Source organism: Notamacropus eugenii, chromosome 1, assembly GCF_028372415.1.
Source record: "Notamacropus eugenii isolate mMacEug1 chromosome 1, mMacEug1.pri_v2, whole genome shotgun sequence".
Lineage (NCBI taxonomy): Eukaryota > Metazoa > Chordata > Mammalia > Diprotodontia > Macropodidae > Notamacropus > Notamacropus eugenii.
The window spans coordinates 452,022,994-452,040,577 of record NC_092872.1 but is presented as its reverse complement, the minus strand read 5'-3'; the positions used below and the strand labels follow the sequence as shown (position 1 = coordinate 452,040,577).

General features: G+C 37.3%; 1 pseudogene; it reads right to left on the bottom strand.

The window, feature by feature from the left end:
* Positions 1–2,151: 2,151 nt before the first annotated feature.
* LOC140518364 (olfactory receptor 2D2-like) lies at positions 2,152–3,086 on the bottom strand (annotated as a pseudogene).
* Between the last annotated feature and the right edge of the window lie 14,498 nt (positions 3,087–17,584).

Genomic DNA, 17,584 nt, shown 5'->3' with positions numbered 1-17,584 from the left:
CTTGATAAATGTAACTTCAAAGTAAACAAGAAAGAAGTTAATGAGGTGAATAGAACTCTGGATAAGGCGGATATGATAGATCTCTGGAGAAAACTGAATGGGGATAAAAAGGAATATACCTTTTTCTCAGCAGTACATGGTGCATATGCAAAAATTGACAATGTATGTGGGCATTAAAACCTCACAATCCAGTGTAGAAAGGCAGAAAATGCATCCTTTCATATCATAATGTAATAAAAATTAGATGTATTCAAAGGCCATGGAAATATAAACCAAAAACTAATTGAAAACTAAACAATCTAATCCCAAAGAATGAGTGGGTTCAACAACAAATTATAGAAACAATCAACAACTTCATTCAAGTGAATGACATTAATGAGACAACCTACCAAATCTCATGGGATACTGCAAAGTAGTTCTTAGGGAACGTTTTATATCTTTCAATACCTACATGAATGAAATAGAATAAGAGCAGGTCAATGAATTGGGCATGCAGCTGAAAAAGTTAGAAAAAGAACAAATTGAAAATCCCCAAGTAAATATCAAATTAGAAATACTGAAAACCAAAGCAGAGAATACTAAGACTGAGGAGGAAATTTGCCAGGCCTAGAGGCCTGAGGGCTACCCGAGTCTTCCCTTACCTCTATCGGAGGTCTTCGGTTGGCCAAACCGGATGCTCGTATGAGAGAAAGGATGTTCCAGAGTCGAACAAGGGTTGAGCTTTATTTCAGGGTCTAGTTACAAGTGCAGGGGAATTCTTCCTTAGGAGGGAGCGAAGAATCTCCCAAGGAGGAAAAGATCTTACAATAAGAGATTGGAAGTAGAAGTATAAGTGGGGAGAGAGGGGGAGGGGAGAGAGGAGAGAGGAAAAGCGGAGCCTTGTTGTCCTCACACGTGGCCCCTCCGCCCAAGAGAGCTTTCAGGCTTTCCTGATCCTACTTAAGTTCTCCAGCCGCATAGTTTGCATCTGAATACCGTGCTGTTAGATAACAATAGGTGTGCCCAGATCCGGGACAATCTCGAGGGCGGGAAGATCTCTCTCCCATCACGTTTCTCACGGGAAGAGGTGGAAATACACAAGATAGCTCGGTTCACCTCGATTCCCAGTCGTTTCCTGGGGGGGCCTCGTGAGGACTCTAAGGTTTAGAAGTTCCCACCTTTACCCGCCCGAGACTGTCCACCTGGAATTGAGCTTCCATCCCCAGCAGAAATTAAAACAATAATTAGAAATTACTTTGCCCAAACCAAATGAGAGATTAATAAAATTGAAACTAAGAAAACTATTGAACTTATAAATAATACTAAGATTTGGTTTTATGACAAAAACAATAAAATTGATAAATCATTGGTCAATTTGATTAAAAATAAGAAAGTAGAAAATCAAATTGCCAACATCAAAAATGAAAAGGGTAAACTAACTTTCAATGAGGAGGAAATTTAAGCAATAATTAAAAATTACTTTGCCCAACTATATGCCCATAAATTCAACAATCTAAATTAGATGAATTATTATTTTAAAAAATATAAATTATCCAGATTAAGAGAGGAGGAAGTTGAGTACTTAAATAACCCCATCTCAACAAAAGACACTGAGCAAGCTATCAATAAACTCCCTAGGAAAAAATCTCCAGGGCCAGATGGATTTAGAAGTGAATTCTATCAAACATTTAAAGAACAGTTAATTCCAATACTATATAGATTATTTGGGAAAACTGGGGAAGAAGGAATCCTCCCAAATTCTTGATACATAAACCAGGAGGAACCAAAAGAGAGAAAGAAAATTATAGACCTATTTCTGTAATAAATACAGTTGCAAAAATTTCAAATAAGATTTTAGCAAAAAGAATATAGCAACTTATCACGAGAATAGTACATTAAGATCAGGTAGGATTTATACCAAGAATGCAGGACTGGTTCTATATTAGGAAAACTATTAACATTATTGATCATCTCATACCTGACTCAAATTGCAAGTATACCATTCACAAATATCCTATTTACATATATATGCCATTATTAACATGCATTCTCCAAAACCAATCATGAGTGAAAATACATTTTATCCCTATGAAAGGATGGTGGTGGTGGTGGCCATGACATAACAAATTTTGGAACTGAAAGACATTCATGAATTCAACTACATTGTGAAGGTCAGTGTTTGCAAAATTTCCCTCTGTTGACTGCATTCCCCAGTGCTCTTTTCACATCCTTGTTCCTTAGGCTGTATATAAGAGGGTTAAGCATGGGATTTACTACAGCATAAAACACAGACACCAGTTTCCCCTGTTCCTTAGAAGACTTGGGTACCATGTGAGTCATTATTCCTGATCCATAAAAAAGAATAACCACAAGAAGATGGGAGCCACAGGTGGAAAATGCCTTGATTCTCCCTGAGGTTGTCTTCATCCTGATGATAGTCACTATGATGGAGCCATAGGATACCAGAATCAGAGTCACAGGTGCAAGAATAATCACGACTCCCACAAGAAACATGGCCATCTCTGTGCTATAAGTATCTCCAGATGATATATCCAAGATTGCTGGGGCCTCACAAAAGAAATGAGCAATCTTTTGTCTCCTTGATAGGGTAGGTGTAGTGTGAATGTAGTATCTACAATGGAAACTGGAAAACCACTGATCCAACATTCAAGTGTGAAGAGGCCACACAACCTCCATGTCATGATGAGAGAGTAATGCATGGGGTCACAGATTGCCAAGTATCTGTCATAGGACATCACAGCTAACAGGGCACATTGTGTAGAACCAAAAAGGTAAAAGAGAAGAAGCTGAGCTGCACATCCTATGAAGGAAATAGCCTTTTTCTTGGACAGCATGTGGACTAGGGCTTGGGGAACAATGTTGGTAGAGAAGAAGAGGTCAGCTGTGGACAAATTGCACAGAAAAAAGTACATGGGTGTATGGAGACTGGAGTCAGTCAGAACCAGAGAGATGAGGAGCAAGTTTCCAAGAACAGTAACCAAGTAGACCCCCAACACTAATACAAAGAGTAGTAGCTGAGTGTGAGGGTCCTCTGAAAGTCCCAGGAGGATGAATTCAGTCACTCTGGTCTCATTTGTTTGACTCATGTTTGGATTTTTTATCTCTCTAGATAGGAGCCATCAATTTCATTTGGAGAAACAAATGATCTAGAATATCAAAGGAAATAATGAAAATGGTAGAAATGAAGAGATAATACTTATTCTGGATCTCAAATTATGTTATAAAATATCAGTTACAATTACCATTTTATATTCGTCTAAAGATACAGAAATAGATCAATGAAAGACTAGAAAAGGGAAAATCAGAAACAATCTAATTCAATAGTCCACAGTTTAACATACAAAAACTAAATTATTTTGTAAAACATTACTTATTTTATGGAAAAAACTGCTGGAGAATCAATATGCCATAAATGAGTTTCAGTCTACCATGTTATGTTATATTCTGCAATATTTTTAAATTGACACATAACTTTTGTAGTAAAGATCATGCCATTAAATATTTAGAAGAAAAGCAGATAACAAACCTTTAAAAGCCAAGAGTAGAGGATAGACTAGAAAATAAAGAAGGAATAGAGGCAGGTAGAAAAGATAACAGGAAATTTTGATTCCATGAAGCAGAAAATCTGCCTAAACAAATGCATCTAGGTATCTAGGTTAAGAAGGGAACAGTTGATTGGTTTACATAAAATTCCTCCAATAAATGTTTATTATCCAAGATATATAAGTAGCTTAGCAAATACACAAGTATGTGAGATATATATGTGTGTGTGTCTCACACACACACACACACACACACACACACACACACACACACACACACACACTAATGCATACAGAGAGAGTCATTTCCCAAAAGGTCAATGTTAAAAACTACTGGAAAAGCTTTCTCCCCCCCCCCCCCATATATATGTATGAATGAATATATATATATATATGTATATATATATTAATCTACTAGAACTCTCCACCCAAGCCCAGCCAGATAACTGTAAAAAATGACTCTAAACAAATTCTCGAGCTGCAGAGTCCACAGAATGAGGGAGTGAAACCTATCTGCAGGCCAAGCAGCCTGGAAGGTCAACAGGAAGCATTTATTGCACCATGCTGAGAGTAGAGTGCAGTCTAGTGTGGGATACACTAGCACAGATGGGACCTGAGCAGGCCTTGGGGGACTGAATCTCTGGCACCTGTGGCAGTTTCTAGACTTCATAATCCCCAAAATGCTGAGGACAAATTGGAAGGTCAGTGGAAAAACCTTGTTGCACCTGTGCGAGAAAGTAGAATGGTGACACAAGGAGAAATTCAGGCAACAAAACCAAACGGTATTAATAATGTTTTTGGAGAACAAAGGAGACAATAGAAATTTTATGCAAGTCCGTAACCTGTTGAATGATATAATCTCTGCATTGGAAAGGACCTTATAGATGATCTGGTTGAACTTCCCCTTCACTCATCAACTGCTCCACTGTTAGGTGTTCAATGAACACTTTGAATGACAAAACAAATTCCGTTTTGGGGCATTCCAAACTATTAGAAAAATACTCCCTTCTGTTTAGATGAAATCTCTGTAGTTTTCTAACATTTTTCTTAGTTCTATCTTCTTGACCAGCACAGAATGAGTCTAACCCCTCTGCTACATGAAAACCTTCCACATATTTTGAGAAAACTCCCATGTCTTCTCGAACCTTCTATTTTATAGATTGAACCTCTTACCCTTATTTATATGACATATTTTCCAAAGAATTCACCAGTCTGTTCATTCTCCTTGACATGTGTTGTATTTTGACAATATTTCATTTAAAAGTTGGGGCCAAGAACTGACCACACAAATCCATGATTTGTCTGACCACCACAGAATTCAATAGAAGTATTAGCTTCTATGATCATGAATGAAATTGTACTTTCCTTTATGTAACCTAAAATTGAATTATGTTTTTGGTAATCACATAACACTTGTCTTATACTGACTGAGATATTAATTAACATATTCAAGTGTTTTTTCACACAAACAAATCGTAATCTATGTCTATCTCAATTTTCAATTATGCAGATTCTTTTTTTCATTTTAGAAGCTGAGATTTATGAATTAGGCATGCCAACCTTTATCTTCTTTCAACTTGGATTTTCCCCTCATGAGAATTGAAAAGCCTATAGAGAAATATCATGAGTTAAAGTATTATTAGCACCATCAGGACATTGTGAAGAGTTTTGAGATACTCTCAAAGAAAACTATAAGCTTTGATAGAGCTATTACATCTGGAATATATTATAAATTCACATCAGGATTTGAAACCTTATTTCAGTTTTCATAGCATTCAAGGAGACTCATACCATCAGATAGAAACATCATGGGAAAGCAGCATGTGATCATAGAGAAATCACTTAATGTCTCTTGTTGCTTCATAGTAAATGGAAGCTTTGTCAAGCTGTGCAGAAGACTTTCCTATTTTGATCTGATTTGACACTTTCTGAATAGGTTTTATTAGTAAAGAGAAGAAGCCCCATTTGTTTGGTCAGTGGGTAGTGGAGTGGCCAGTAGAGAAAACAGTACTCTTATTCTGGGTTATTTGGGATATTTAAATAGAATATTGGACTTGGAAAAACAATTCTATCAAATTCACTAACTCAATGTACAACTGTATTCCCTGATAAAATCATTAATATTCATTACCATTTCATTACAGGATTCATTTATTTGTCTTCCCAGCTATGCTAATTGTCCAGTCTCTTTTAACATTTAACTGCCTCCAAGTCATTTGTCTCTACTAACCTGTCATAGATATTCTCAGTTGACATGTAATTTTCTACAGGGGTTTGCGTCATACTTCTTTGTTTAGACTGTGCCTTTGATTTCACCAATGTGGAGAGTTCGTGTTAAATCAGCACCTTGTTTGCAACTTAGAGGGTTGTTTGGGAGGTATTAGAGCTTAAGTGATGCTATTCCCAATGAGGACTTTCTGATTCTAAGATTCTGCTCTTTGTATTTTGTCATGTATCAGTAGTTAGTACAATAAGGAAGGCTTTTGTCTGTTGAAAATATGGGGCTTAGAGACAGCACAGGACTAGAAAATGTACCAGTGCTTGAGTTTGTGTTATCCTTCATTGTTCATTATTCTTATAAACAGAGATGACATTGACATTATTTTGGTCTGATCCTTAATGTCAAGGATATTTCTTCTACAAGACAATGAGACAGTGTAAAGGAGAAGAAAAAAAGAGCAAGAATCTTTAGGGCAGTAAATCAGCCTGGTGTTGGTAATCTGGGTTTTTAGGTTCCTTTTACTTTCTTCCTTTGAATCTGTGTGCCCTGATGGAGCATCTTCCCTCTCAGAACGACAAACAGGGGATATTTTAAATCTGTCTCTTTGAGTTTGTCTGCTCTGTCTATAGAAAAAGGGACAAATTGCGCAAAGGTTTTGTCTCAGGGAACACCAATGAAAACTAGTTAGTAAAGATCAACTTTTCCTTTCCTTCCTTCTCTTTGACTGAAAATACATGCTCACTGTTTAAATATTAACTATATATTACTTTAGCCACATTCTTTCTTGATGCCCATAACCAGTTAATGAGTATAGCAATTATAATAATAATAGCTGGAACATCAAGAACTTTAAAAATATCTTATTTGATTTTACCTGGGAGCTAGTTGCTATTGTTTTCTCCACTTTATGTTTGAGGAAATTCAGGCAAACAGAGGTTACACGATTTGCCTACCTTCCTATGTTCCTTTAGTTAAACTGGCATTTCCTCAACCACAGACTTTCAAAGGAAAAACAATAATTTTAATGTCGTTCAAACATTTCCATCATATCCTACTTTTTGTGACCTCATTTGAGGTTTTCTTGACAGAGATATTGTAGTGCTTTGCCATTTCCTTCTCCAGTTCATTTTACAGATGAGGAAACTGAGGCTAAAAGTTACTTGCCCATAATCACACAGCTATAAAGTATCTGAGGCCAGATTTGAGCTCTGGAAAATGAGTCTTCCTGACTTCAGACTTAGCACTCTATTCCACTGTGCCATCTAGCTGCCCCCTAATTTTAGTGTTTTGGTTTTTTATGTATTTAGTGTGGTATATTTTATTGTGGCTATTGTAGCAGTATTTTTATTAGTCTTTACTACAAATAATCTTATTGAAATAGGCCTTTGAGGTAGACAAGGGATCCTAAGTACCAACTAAAATATTGTTGATATGGGGCAATTAAATCTAAACTTCAAACAACTGACTCACAAATGAATTTCTATAATACTATCCTTATGAATCAGGAAATATTTTTAAAGAAAATACCACCCAATTAGATGAGAGTCACTAAAACTAATGATTAATTCCAGCTGATTAATTCCAACTTTTTCCCTTGCATTATTTCTGGAGCAAGCAAGTTCAGACATATTTAACTGTCTTAAATGAAGATAATTTAAGGTATTTAGTTCATGAATTATTCAAGTGATTGTTTTTAATCATAACTAGATTTTATCTATTTATTAAAGATAGTACTTCTAGACATTTGCTAAAAAACTTGTCATTAAGAGTATTTGAAGGAAATAAGCTTTCTTTACAAATATTCTAAAATTCATTATAACTCAATCTGGTGGCATCCAAAAATGGTGTAACTTAATGACATTGACTTGTCGTGAATCCTTAACACATTATACAATATCTTCTTTCTTGGGAGGTCAAGAGGATGAGGGTATATTTATTAGGATTTCTGACTTTTGGTTCTGAATATTCTTTAGATTGTCTCCCTCCATGCTTCAATTTTTACTCTTCTGCTTTCTGATTTCTTACTTCTACCAAACTATGCAAAGCTTGATCAGATTCACAGGGCCCTGAAAGGGACAAGAATGATCCAGAATATAAACTCCCAACATGTCCTGTCTTTCTGCCATAACATGGGGAAGACAATGCCAACCAGACTCAGAAAAACACAGAAACTTATCGTTTCTAGCAACCTCAATGCCTATACAATTCATTTAATAGCTGGATAGAAATATATTCTACATAATCTAGTATGACTTCTTAAAGACATCCAGTGATGAGGGAACTCAGTACCATTTGAGTTGGCTTATTCTACTTTTGGACAACTTTATTAAAAACCTTTTATCTGATAGCAAATGCAATCTGCTTCTCTCCAGTTTTTTGTCCTTTACTCTTAGTTCTTCCCTCTGGGGTAAAAAAAGGAGATCAATCTCTTTTCCCTATAAGTCTTTCATATACTTGACAGAAGTTATTAAATCACAACCATTTTCAAGTCTTATCTTCTGCAGTCTCAATTTTCCCAGATCCTTCAGGCTGTTTTAATATGGTTCCAAGTATCCTAGTGATCACTGTCTGGGCATGCTTCACCTTATTTCCTTTTCTCCCATAAATGTAGCCACTAAAACTGTGTGCAGTGGTTCTGATATAGTCTTGTTCAGAAATAATGCAGTATAAATGTAATGTCTCTTCCTCTGGACTGCTGCTAAGATTCTGTCAAATTCTTGGCTGTCATGTTACATTTTTGGCAAATGATAGATTTCAGTCCACTAAAAGCCACAGGCCTTTTCTGTATGAACAGTTGTCTAACCCCAGTAGGGGCTAAACTGTAGGAATATATACTTGCCTTTGTTAAATTCAATCTTTTTTAATTAGTCCATTTGTTTTAGTTTGCCAACATCTACCATTGTGCCATTGAACTTCTTAGTTGTCCTTTATACTGTGTGTTGATTAAGACTTTGATAGCAGGACCATCTATTTCTAATCAAAATGCTGACAACAGTTACAGTACCAAGGGAGAGCTCCCTGGAAACAATCCAGAAGGAACTGACACCATCCATTGTACATTTTGAGATGATCTTTAAACCACCTTCTTTGGTTTCAGTCATTCAACTGGTTTGACTCCATCTTACTGTGCTATCACTGAGACCACATCTCCTCATCTTGTTCACAATGAAAAGTTTTGCCAGTATCCTTCCTAAAATCTAAAATGTCTATAGAATTCCACAAATCTATAAGTTTAGCATTCTGTCCTTCATAACCTGCTGCACTACCTACATTTCTGGTCTTTTTATACCTTATATCCACCAGTCACTATGCATTCAGAGATCCTATGACAATATTCTTAATGTTCCTCAAACAAGCCTCTCCATTTCCCAATTCCAGGCATTTTTACTGGCTAGCCCTCCATGCCTGGGCTACTCATTCTCCTCATTTCTACCTTGTGATTTCCCTGACTTCCTTCAAGTACCACCTAACGTTTAAACTTCTACAGAAAGCTTTTGCTGATTCCCCCTTAATTCTAATCCCCCTTTGTTGATTATTTCCAGTTTACCATGTAAGTAGCTTGTTTGTACATAATTATCTGTATAATTTCTGCCCCATTCGACTATAAGTTCTTTGAGAACAATGATTGTCTTTTGCCTTTCTTTGTATCCCTAGCACATATGCAGTACTCAGAATTAAAGAGAAGTTAATATTTATTAACTAATTGCGAAAGATAAAAATGAGTTTAGCCTGTCAGGAATTGTTCTTGATAAAGTTCTTTTAGCTCTTTTTGATTACTACTTATCTTTTCAAGTACTCACAAGCAACCCTTTTAATAACATCTGTACATACCTTTTTATTGATAGAGTTCACATAGACTCCTGAAGAAGCAGCTTCAGGATGGGAACTGAATGGAGTTTTCATTTCTTTACAACTTGACCTCTCTTGTTCTACTGTTTTAAAACAAAAGCAGTCAGAAGGGGATTCTCAGAATTTACCTCACTAGGTTTCTTAGTAGAGATGTGCTTAAATGTTCTCAGTGAAAAATGTGATGTTAAGAGCTATCTAAAAGTGTTGAAGGCTAAGAAAATGAGCGAGAATCAGCATTTCCCTGATATAACTGGTTCTTAATCCTTCACTTATCTCAGAGTTTGCAAACAGAAACTGACCAACTAGGCAAGGAATATTGCATTCCTCCTTATTTTCCCTTGGTATAGATAGAGAGATTGGTATGAGGCAGCACATTTATGACATCTGCAGGCTAATATGAGATATATTATCATCTGATCAAAACATCATAGAGGTGGAGTTGGAAGGAACTTCAGATTACATTTAGCCCAATTCTCTCATTTTACAATCCAAATAACCCCTGTATTAAAAGAATTCTACCTTTACTTTCAAATATCACTTAGATAATATTGATTCCCTGTCAGTTTCAGAGTAGTATGTTTTATTATAGGGAATAAAAATTCCTTTTGGCAAACATCTATGTATATCTACTGTCAAGGAGAGAATATTGGGATATCAAATTCCATGCACAGGAGAATAAAAGGAAACATCCAAGATCAAACTCCCCTTTCCAAGAAGATTTTTTCTTGCCTTAAACTAACTTTCTCACCTGGAAGGTGAAAAAGGATAGGAATGAATCTCATATTCAGTGAAGAGACGTCAAAGGAGGAAGATAGAATAGATGAATAGGAAGTAGCCACTGGATAGGATAGAAACTACAGAGATCTTGTCCAGAAAGCAGAAAACACATTTTAATCATTGTAAAAAATCCAGAAAGAGAGAAGGAAAGAGAGTTGAGGGAGAAGTGATAAGTCGCTAAATTAACCTTTCTTAGCTCTTAAGTATCCTTGGTGATTTAAAGGACTTGCATTTCAACTAAGGTTTGATTCTTTGAGGATAGTCCCAATTTAATGGGCTGTGGTGTGATATTCTCCCTGAGGCATATAGTATGCTCTGGAGGATTTCTTTGCTCATTAGAATAGACTGTATGCTCTAAGTTTCTTTTCTGAGTTGTTCTGAGGTGGTATAGCAAGAAGGAAATTATAGTGCATCTAACCTGAAACTTATCTGAATCTTCAACCACAAATGATCAAACTCCTCTCCTCTCCCATTCCCTTATCCTTTTTGTCAGAGTGCATGACAGAGTGCTTAAGTGATCAGGCATAGGGCCTACTTGTTTTTGCTATCATACAGAAAGAAATCTATTTATAAATGTAAGAGAGCAAATGGATCCTAGATAATATTTTCAAATGTTAGGTTTACTGACAAAAAAGTCTATGTGTCTTATTGACTGATGGAATTTAATTATCTTGATGTTTCGATGACGTGTATTCTAAACCACAAATTCAAATCAAAGAGTCTCAGAATTGTTTCTCAGAAATCATTTACTTCAACCCAAATCATGAACTCTGTATTAAAAATGCATGACAAGTGATCACCAGGCTTTGCTTATCCAGAGATAAGAAACACACTATGTATCTCACTGCAGTTCATTCTGTTTTTGAAGGACAATAATGTGAAAAGGTTTTTTTTTTCTTTTCTCTTTTTTGGCAAATACTATTTATTTTTTCCAATTACAAGTAAAGTTGTATTCAACATATTTTATAAGATTTTGAGTTTCAATTTTTTACCTCCCTCTCTCCCATTCCCCCTACCCAAGATGACAAGTAATTTGCTATGTCATACAGGTACAAACATATAAACATTTCTGCATTAGTCCTGTTGTGAAATAAGAAACAGAACAAAAGGGCAGAGGCTCAAAAAAGGAATGTGAAAATAGTATGCTTTCATCTGCATTCAGACTCCATACTTCTTTCTATGGATGTGAATAGCATTTTCCAGCATAAATCTTTTGGGATTATCTTGGATGATTATATTGCTGAGAAGAGCTAAATCAATCATAGTTTATCATTGCACAATGTTGCTGTTACTGTATGCAGTGTTCTCCTTGTTCTGCTCACTTCACTCAGCATCAGTTCATATAAGTCTTTCTAGGTTTTCCTGAATTCCCCCTACACATCATTTCTTATAGTACTATACCTGCATTCATATACCACAAGTTATTTAGCCATTCCACAATTGGTAGACACCCTCTCAATTCCTAATTCTTTAACACCTGCCAAAACAGCTACTATAAATATTTTGTACTTGTAAGTTATTTTTCTTTTTTTTTAAAATTTATTTATTTATTTAACTTTTAACATTCATTTTGACAAAATTTTGGGTTCCAAATTTTCTCCCCTTTTGTCCCCTCCCCCCCCAAACACCAAGCATTCTAATTGCCCCTATGACCAATCTGCTCTCTTCTATCATCCCTCTCTGCCCTTGTCCCATCTTCGCTTTTGTCCTGTAGGGCCAGATAACTTTCTATACCCCTTTACCTGTATCTCTTATTTCCTAGTGGCAAGAACATTACTCGACAGTTGTTCCTAACACTTTGAGTTCCAACTTCTTTACCTCCCTCCCTCCCCACCCCTTCCCTTTGGAAGGCAAGCAATTCAATATAGGCCAAATCTGTGTAGTTTTGCAAATGACTTCCATAATAGTTGTGTTGTATAAGACTAACTATGTTTCCCTCCATGCTATCCTGTCCCCCATTACTTCTGTTCTCTTTTGATCCTGTCGCTCCCCATGAGTGTCGACCTCAAATTGCTCCCTCCTCCCCATGCCCTCCCTTCCATCATCCCCCCCACCCTGCTTAGCCCCTTATCCCCCACTTCCTGTATTGTAAGATAGGTTTTCATACCAAAATGAGTGTGCATTTTATTCCTTCCTTTAGTGGAATGTGATGAGAGTAAACTTCATGTTTTTCTCTCACCTCCCCTCTTTATTCCTCCACTAATAAGTCTTTTGCTTACCTCTTTGAGATACCCTCTTATGAGAGATAATTTGCCCCATTCCATTTCTCCCTTTCTCCTCCCAATATATTTCTCTCTCACTGCTTGATTTCATTTTTTTAAGGTATGTATGATCCCATCCTCTTCAATTCACTCTGTGCACTCTGTCTCTATGTGTGTGTGCATGTGCGTGTGCATGTGTGTGTGTGTAATCCCACCCAGTACCCAGATACTGAAAAGTTTTAAGAGTTACAAATATTGTCTTTCCATGTAGGAATGTAAACAGTTCAACTTTAGTAAGTCCCTTATGACTTCTCTTTGCTGTTCACTTTTTCATGCTTCTCTTCATTCTTGTGTTTGAAAGTCAAATTTTCTTTTCAGCTCTGGTCTTTTCATCAAGAATGCTTGAAAGTCCTCTATTTCATTGAAAGACCAATTTTTCCCCTGAAGTATTATACTCAGTTTTGCTGGGTAGGTGATTCTTGGTTTTAGTCCTAGTTCCTTTGACTTCTGGAATATCCTATTCCATGCCCTTCGATCCCTTAATGTAGAAGCTGCTAGATCTTGTGTTATCCTGATTGTATTTCCACAATACTTGAATTGTTTCTTTCTAGCTGCTTGCAATATTTTCTCCTTGACCTGGGAACTCTGGAATTTGGCCACAATGTTCCTAGGAGTTTCTCTTTTTGGATTTCTTTCAGGCGGTGTTCCATGGATTCCTTGAATATTTATTTTGCCCTCTGGTTCTAGAATCTCAGGGCAGTTTTCCTTGATAATTTCATGAAAGAGGATGTCTAGGCTCTTTTTTTGACCATGGCTTTCAGGTAGGCCCATAATTTTTAAATTGTCTCTCCTGGATCTATTTTCCAGGTCAGTTGTTTTTCCAATGAGATATTTCACATTATCTTCCATTTCTTCATTCTTTTGGTTTTGTTTTGTGATTTCTTGGTTTCTCATAAAGTCGTTAGCCTCCATCTGTTCCATTCTAATTTTGAAAGAACTATTTTCTTCAGTGAGCTTTTGAATCTCCTTTTCCATTTGGCTAATTCTGCTTTTGAAAGCATTCTTCTCCTCATTGGCTTTTTGAAACTCTTTTGCCAATTGAGTTAGCCTATTTTTCAAGGTGTTATTTTCTTCAGCATTTTTTTGGGTCTCCTTTAGCAGGGTGCTGACCTGCTGTTCATGCTTTGACTGCATGTCTCTCATTTTTCTTCCCAGCTTTTCCTCCACCTCTCTAACTTGATTTTCAGAATCCTTTTTGAGCTCTTCCATGGCCTGAGCCCATTGAGTGGGCTGGGATACAGAAGCCTTGACTTCTGTGTCTTTGCCTGATGGTAAGCATTGTTCTTCCTCATCAGAAAGGAAGGGAGGAAATGCCTGTTCTCCAAGAAAGTAACCTTCTATAGTCTTATTTCTTTTCCCTTTTCTGGGCATTTTCCCAGCCAGTGACTTGACTTCTGAATATTCTCTTCACACCCACTTCACCTCCTGCTCCTCCCAGCCAGCGCTTGGGGTCTGAGATTCAAATGCTGCTTCCCAGCCTCAGGGCTTTTGGCGGGGGCAGGGCTGCTATTCAGTGTGAGATTAAGTTCAGGTGCTCAGGTGGGGGCAGGGCCACCTCACGGGCTCAGTTCCCTCAGGGGGTTTATGCAGAGACCTTCAACAATGGATTCGGGCTCCTGCCTGCTTGGGGAGCCCCTGTCTGCTCCCGCCTCCACTGTTGCCTCCCGAGGGGGCCTGAGTTATGGGGGCACCCCACTCCCCTCTCGACCCACCAAAGAGACCCTCTCACCAACCCCCGTCACCTGTGGGTGGAGGGACCCATGCGGCTGCTGGAGATCCCGTCCCTGAAGTCCGCTCGGATCTGCTCCTCTTGGTGCGTGCTCGGCTCCGAGTCCGCGGCGCCCAGTCTGCAGCGCATAGGACCTTTTGCGAGAGGTTTGCAGGTCCCTCTGGAACAGAAATCTCCTTCGCTCCACTGTTCTGTGGCCTCTGTTGCTCCAGAATTTGCTGTGAGTTCCTTTTTACAGATGTTCTATGGGCTGTGGGTTTGGAGCTATGTGTATGTGCGTCTTTCTACTCCGCCATCTTGGCTCCGCCCCTCAAGTTATTTTTCATTTAAAAAAAAATCCCCCTGGGATACAGACTCAGTGTTGGTACTGCGTGATCAAAGAATATGTACAGCTTGATTGCCCTTTGGGTTTAGCTCTAAATTGCTCTCCAGAATGCTTAGACTAGTTCACAATTTCAATAAGAGTGCATTAGTGTGCTAAATTTCCCATATTCTCTCCAACACTTATCATTTGGAAAGGACACATTCTTGAGTAAAAAGTACATGAGGTTGTGTAGGCCAGGGTCATTTTGTGGTGCCCAGGATGGTAAGGAAGTTGCCCATAAATATTCCAAAAGAAGTTGCGAGATGAAATGGAAATAGCAGAGTCTGTGGCTTGCAGGGCAGGCCAGAGAAGGCTACAAAGACAAACATAATCACTATAGTTCAGTTCCCTCAAATCATTCCCTTGGTCAAAGGTAGTGGGGTGTACAAATCCAAAAAGGCAACAGGATTCCTCTCAGTCCCAACAGGATGGAGAAGTTACCAGCCCCTGTCTAAATTTCTATTATCCCCTCCATAAAGAAGACTTCATGTGAGCTTCCACCTCTCCACTGTCACTCTCACTCCTTCCTCAAGTATTTAAAGATCCAAACGTCTGAATGCCTTGAAAGAAAATTATCTTTCAATAGGAAGAATATAAACTGAATGTTGGGCCTGTAGTGCCTTTACAATCTGAATTCTGTCTCCTCTACAGAAGATTCATGGACATAGTTGCACCTCTGTTCTCTCCTTCTTCCTCTCCCTCTCTCTGTCTATCAGCAGTATAGAGAAAAGAGGAAGTCCAGATTCAGGAAGAGGCTTGAGTGAAAGCTATTTAGATCAAGCAAGAATTCTTTTCTGCAAAACAAATTAGGAAAGATAGAAATCCAAAAGTTTATTCATCAATCAGCAGCAACATATACTGAGCACTCCCTGTATTCAGAGTTTTAGACTAATTGCTGTGAAGAATACAGAGGAAGGAAAGGGTAGAATTTTTTTTTCCACCATAGAACTCTTTGATGAGTGGAAAAAATAGTTTCTTCCCTCAGGAAACCAAATCTAAGGTTCAGGCATGCACAAAAATAAGTGAATGATCCCAGGTGTCCTCATGGCAAGATGTACCATTGGACTGAGGACAGAAACTGAGATACAGACAGAAGAAGAGTTATTATTCATATTAGCCAAATTCATGTTAGTCCCAAGACCATGGAGAGAATTAATTTGTCATGAGCAGCAGAGCTTCTTTACTTAATCAACCAATCAACTAGATATCATTAAGTATTGATTGTTTCCTAGGCACTTTTCCTGACGCTACATAAAGACAATAATGAATCAATCCTTGTACTCACAATTTCCAAGAGTTTACATATTGCAATAGGATATATATATGAAATACATAATATTATATATCCATATGTATAATATATATGTATATATGCATATATGTGTACATGTGTATATGTCTGTGCCTATATGTGTATATGTACACACATGTGCATATATTTATGTGTGCATATATATACATGCATACACATACATATACATGCATACACATATATACATATACACACATACATATACATATATATACATATATATGTATATATACATATCAAAGCACTCAAATGGATCCCTGATTTCATCAATACCAATCTTGTGTGCTTGTGATCCATGGCCTTCCAGAAGTTCGCTACAAATATACCATATCTGAAATATACAGGGAGTCTTTTCCTACTCTTCATAAAATTGCAAGAATGTCAGAGGAGCACTCTGGTCATCTACCTCTCATCCCTCACTCTTTCCATGCACCCCTCCTATCTTAGCCTACAATTCCTTGTTGACATCCTTTATTCCTATTCCTCAAAGTTTCTCATTGGCAATGTGTTACAGCCATTCTATTACTCTCTGCATGCTGATCATCTGAAATTCCATGCTTCACTGACACAGCAATAATGGAAAGGTGTTTGGAGTGGAAAAGATGGATGTTTGCTGTCATGGAAGCTTGGAAGTCACCAAAAGTATTTTCTTATTTCCCAAAAGCAATACAGCACATTCACCTTTTTAATTGAGGAGCTAGGTCAGTGTCCATCTGTACCATCTGTACTGTACTGTGTGCCCCAGATACATATTCTATTGAATCAATCCTATAATGAATTTATTCAGATGAATGTTGAAATCTGGGCAACAGACATTGTTTATTCATTTGTTCTCCTCTTTTAAACGGACAGGTCAGACTCCTTTGAGAGATTACAGATTTCTTCAAGAAACCTAAGCAGTATGTCTGGACTTGATGCAATCAACACAGTATCTTTACAAACAGGAGCATCTGAAAGACTTCATGATTCACAGAGATCCCTCCTTGATGTGGACGTTAAGATACATATTTTCAACCACATTTTATTTTCCTCCAACTCACGAATAACTTCAACATTAATTGTAAGTCTTTTTCCATGGGTTAATAAATAAAATAAAATTCAGTGGGTTTCTTTGTGGTGTTATTTAATGTGTTCCATGTTCATTAATTGATGATTCTTTTTTTGAAGAAACTGTTCTTGATATCTACAAGCTTTTAGCTTTTCCTAAACTGTACTTTCCCATATATTTTTCCATATTTTCACCTTTTCCAAACTTTTCATTTAAATCACTAAATATTAGAGTATATGATATTTTAATTTGTTTTATTTTAAATCACTTCCTTCATAGGATCTCTCTAATCTTCAGCAACCAACATTGTGCAAACTGCAATATTTTCATAGTGATCTTTTTACAAATACCTCTGATGTTTCCTCCTGGCATGAAGGTGATCCTTGAATCTCCAGGGCTACACCAACAGAACATAAGCTCTGGAAGATTACATCATGCTGGAAAGGTTTTGAATATAGGTCTATTAAAAGGCCAAGTCTGT